The sequence below is a fragment of the Canis lupus genome, chromosome 34, assembly GCF_048164855.1.
Source record: "Canis lupus baileyi chromosome 34, mCanLup2.hap1, whole genome shotgun sequence".
In the NCBI taxonomy this organism is placed as follows: domain Eukaryota; kingdom Metazoa; phylum Chordata; class Mammalia; order Carnivora; family Canidae; genus Canis; species Canis lupus.
The window spans coordinates 30,381,508-30,386,462 of NC_132871.1; the positions used below are offsets into that span (position 1 = coordinate 30,381,508).

General features: G+C 37.8%; 1 non-coding gene across 1 annotated transcript; it reads right to left on the reverse strand.

Moving 5' to 3' along the window:
- Nucleotides 1-208: 208 nt before the first annotated feature.
- LOC140624642 (U1 spliceosomal RNA) lies at nt 209-372 on the reverse strand. The gene has a single exon (XR_012024098.1). It is a non-coding gene; the product is annotated as a U1 spliceosomal RNA (small nuclear RNA).
- Between the last annotated feature and the right edge of the window lie 4,583 nt (nt 373-4,955).

The window sequence follows — 4,955 nt, forward strand, 5'->3', positions numbered from 1 at the left end:
AGGACCCCAGGATCATGACCTGAATTGAAAGCAGATGTTTAACCCACTGAACCACCCAGGCACCCTGATTTTTTATTTTTATTTTAATCTTCTATTTCATAATTTGTATGTTAATATGTATTATAAACCATATTTCCTATGCTTTGATACATATTTTACTTTATATATATTTTTATTATGTTCATTTGCTCTTTTTTTTTTCTTTTTTAGGGGGAAAGCGCGAACGCAGTCCCCCACTACCACAAATTATGCAGTCGAGTTTCCCACATTTGGGGAAATCACAGGGGTCAGCACATCCGGAGTACAGTGGATAAGCCTCGCCCTGGGAAAACCACCTTCGTGATCATGGTATCTCCCCTGCCAGGTAAGTATTGTTCATTTGCTCTTATGTTTAATTTTCTCTCTCTTTTTTTTTTTTTGTTAAAATTTTTATTTATTTATGATAGTCACACAGAGAGAGGCGCAGAGACACAGGCAGAGGGAGAAGCAGGCTCCATGCACCGGGAGCCCGATGTGGGATTCGATCCCGGGTCTCCAGGATCACGCCCTGGGCCAAAGGCAGGCGCTAAACCACTGCGCCACCCAGGGATCCCTGTTTAATTTTCTCTAATTTAAGTTCTAAATATTTACTATTTTCTCCAAAGTGCTTGTTTTAAGATTTTCTAATTCTTATTAAAGTTATTCCCTTCATTGTGTAACACTTTTCACGTCTTCCAGCTTATTGAGAAATAAATTGTAAAATTTTTCATATTTTATATGAACATATCTTTCTGGTAGGATTTTGTTCTCTGCAGATATCATTCTGCTCTTTAACTTTCTTTTTTATTATAATATCATGTATGAGATTGACCTTATACTTTCTGGTCATTCTTTCGCTCTTTTGCAAGGCATCAGCTACATTTTTTCTTCTAATAATTACTAAATCATTTACTCAGAACTTCTTCAGAGGAAAAAAAATTTAAAGCATTTTTTTAAATAAATAAGTAGAACACAAATACATTCTCTCTCCTTTTAACTAGTCACTATGTTTTTTTGAAAACCTAGTGGGAAGAAAAACAGAACCATCAGATACTGGATTTTCATTTCTAACCCTTGTCACCTCCCACCATTCCCTTTGTTAGCAGAATCTTATTTATATCTGCCCCTTGATTTTCTTCAGAGTAACCTAATTTCTACTCCAATTGCCATGTTCCAAGCCAGACATTCCATTCCTACTACCGATGCTATTTCATTGGTTTAAGAATGTCTAAAGAGGGGATCCCTGGGTGGCGCAGCGGTTTGGCGCCTGCCTTGGCCCAGGGCGCGATCCTGGAGACCCGGGATCGAATCCCACGTCGGGCTCCCGGTGCATGGAGCCTGCTTCTCCCTCTGCCTGTGTCTCTGCCTCTCTCTCTCTCTCTCTCTGTGTGTGTGTGACTATCATAAATAAATAAAAATTAAAAAAAAAAAAAAAAGAATGTCTAAAGAGGCTCTTGACAAATGCAGCTGGAGTTACTCCAGCAAGTTGTGGGTTTGGGGGATGGAAAGTAGGGTAGTGGTTAATTGTATTAGTCAACTCAGGCTGCCATTAAAAGTACTACAACTAGGTAGCTTGAACAACAGAAACTGATTTCTCATTGTTCTGGAGGCTGTGCAGCCCAAGATGAAGGTGCCAGTAAGCTAGGCTTCATTCTGAGACTTCTTCTCTTGCTTTGCAGGGTGTCCTCACAAGACATCTTTGCAAGCACAGGGAGAGAGAAATCTCTTTCTCTTCCTCCTCCTATGAGGCCACCAATGCCATCGGATTACCACTCCACCCTTTGACCTCATTTCACCACGATTATCCCCTTTCAGCTCTGTCCCCTAGACTGCCACTTTGAGGGTTAACCTATGAGTTTTATAGGGACACAATTCCATCCACAGCATCAATGACATGAAATAAATTAATGATCTGAAATAAAACAATGAAAATATCCATTTGAATTTGGAAGATGGAGAAAGGTGAGTTTGGAAAATGATGAAAAGTACAAGGTACTGCTTAGTCTAATAGGGTAATGTTGTTCCTGAGGAAGAATCTAAGCTTCCAGGGGCACCCTGAAATTACAGACACTGAAGTAGGGGAAAACAAGACGTCAGCAAAATAAGAATCTCCAATTGGCTATAATGAACATTGAATCTAATTTGTGTTATGGTTGAAAACACTGAAACTGAGGAGAATGAAGATCATATACCCAGAAAGTAGGAGAATCAGGACTCCCTCTAGAAATATTGTAGGTCAACACCAGTGTTATTTCTAATGCATTCTCTCTCTCCCTCTGTTGCCATTATAAACCTCACATTTTTTTTCTGATGGTGGATGCTAAGCCATGAGCCTGAAGTTCTATTTTGACTGAATTCCATTCACTAGTTCTACAAATATTTCGAACTTTGGTTTCTGTAATGCTGTGACTAAATGAAATAGGCCAGCATAGGAATACGAATTTGTGAAAACTGAAGGAACGTTGAAGCTATTTCTCCTCTGAAGGATGAATACTCTAAGTTATAAAAAATAACTCAGGATGTATTATTCCAGGGATATTTCATGAAATTGACGTTCATATACACTGATGCTTAAGAATTGTCAACCAGAAATGTGGTTGTAAGGATTAGATGAACTCATAAGCACAGCAGAGTGAGCAGTGCCTGGACATGATATAGAACTCTTTTTCTCTCTTATAAAATTTGGAATACAGTGATTGAATCAAATGACATCATTCATCTCTTGCAACTAATACTAGAGTGACTAATAATAGAGGAAACCAAATATCCTAAAATAAGAGATTAATGTGATTTTCATTAAAATGTGTATTTTCTGGCTAATATAGAAAAAGCAGAGTAGGAACATTCAGGATTTTTTTTTCAGTTTTAATATGGCATCTGATTATAGCTGATTTCTTGAATGAACTCCATGGTAATAGTACCACTACTCCATTAATAGATGCTAGTGTTTAGAAAAAGCCTTGAAGACAGAAACCCTAATAACTATTCATTACTTCTAATAAAACTTGAGGGCATGTGACATTTTTTCAATCATGGAAATTTATAACAAAAATATTATCTACATAGAAAATGTAATGTAATACTCTGCCTTAGCAGAGTCCTCATATGTATCAATATAAAGGCTGACTAGTGGTAAATTAACTATACATGAACATTCTGCTCAATAAGGATCACCAAAATGACTTATGCTTTTGAGAATTTTTTTGTATATTTTTTTATTGGAGTTCAGTTTGCCAAGATATAGTATAACACCCAGTGTTCATCCCGTCAAGTGCCCCCTCAGTGCCCATCACCCCATCTCCCCCGCCCACCTCCCCTTCCACTACCCCTTGTTTATTTCCTTGAGACTCGAGAATTTTTTTAAAGATTTATGTATTTTAGAGAAAGAGCAAGTGTCGGGGGGGAGGGGCAGAGGGAGAAAATCTTAAGCAGACCCAATGTGGGGCCCATCCCACCTGAGCTGAAATCACCAGTGGGTTGCTTAACTGAGCCATCCAGGCATCCATGCTCCTAAGAATTTTAATGAGAATCTTAGAGGGTTGTTAGTCGGTTAGTGTTAAAGACAGAAAAGACATAGGAGGCAAAAAAAAAAAAAACAACTTTGTCACTATAGAAGAAGAGGAAGCAATTGATAGTATGCAAACACAATGAGTAAGGAAAAACCATATATATGGGTGACGGGAGGGAGAGAGAAGGAGCACTAAATGGAAGAGAAATTAGTTGGCAGTGATAGAGAATGGTAAATCACCTTAACAGGCGAGGCGAGATTGATTATACAGCAGTAACAAACAACCTACATTTTTAAAGCATGCTTATTTTTCCCTCACATTATGTACAACATAGGTCAAAGGAACAGTCCCTATACGGTACATGCCACTCCCATGGTGAGAAAAGAGAGAGCTTCTGTTTGCAAATAGCATTTGTTACTTTTTGTTCACATTTTTATTACTAAACTAAATTATACAATCAATTATGTACTGCTTGTCTTTATTGTGATTTTATTTTTACTTCATTTCAAAGATTGTCTGAAGGTGTAACTGAATCCCACAGGAGTACTAGCTTCTGTCCACAAGGGAAGGTTTTCAATTCTTTTATAAGGCACTTGCAGTGACCAAAAATAATGTAGCTGATGGGCTCTTCAGAGAAATACTTGGAGCCTCTGATCTCTACCCAGGCTGACTGGAGGTGCAATAGGAAGCAGAGTCATAGGAAACGTCCTAGAGTTATCCCGTGAGATTCAACGTGTTGAGCCAATGTGATTAATTTTTAGGACGGTTGATCTCCCGTAACCTGCATAAAGTGAATGTTATTTTGTCAGTCCAGAGAGTCATTCAAAAAGGACCCTTGGTCAGATGACAACACATTTCAAAAGACCAGGAATATCGCTGATCGTTTTTTCTAACCACTTATGGAAACATAGCTTACCTCTTTCCAATAGTGATTTATAGCCTAATGGCAATGCTTCTGGGCATTTTTCTCACTCAGATGGAAGCTGGGTGCTAGATGCTTTGATTGTTTAAAAGAAAAAAAGTCTTCTGTCCATGGCACATCTAACAGACTTGCCACTAGGCTGTTATTCACCTCTCTTGCGGGTCTGCTGACAAGGTAAGCATTAATTGTGGTTCAAGTGCTAGCTTTCATGTTAATGCTCATTAAATGCATTTATTAACTCTTCCTTTGATAACACGGATCATACAAAATTAAAGCTTAAAATATTTCTTTCCATTCATCAAAAATTGTGACTAAAAGGAAATTTTAGAAATATACTCTTCAACTTAGTGCATCAAATATGTAAAGGAAGAGACTTCTTCTCCCTTTAAGATTTACATTTATTTGCTGAAATTATAATATATAGTTTTTGTTCAAAATGGAAGGGCTGACTAACTCTAACTAGGCAGGAGAAGACAGCCTGCCATTATTTATTTTTTAAATTATGG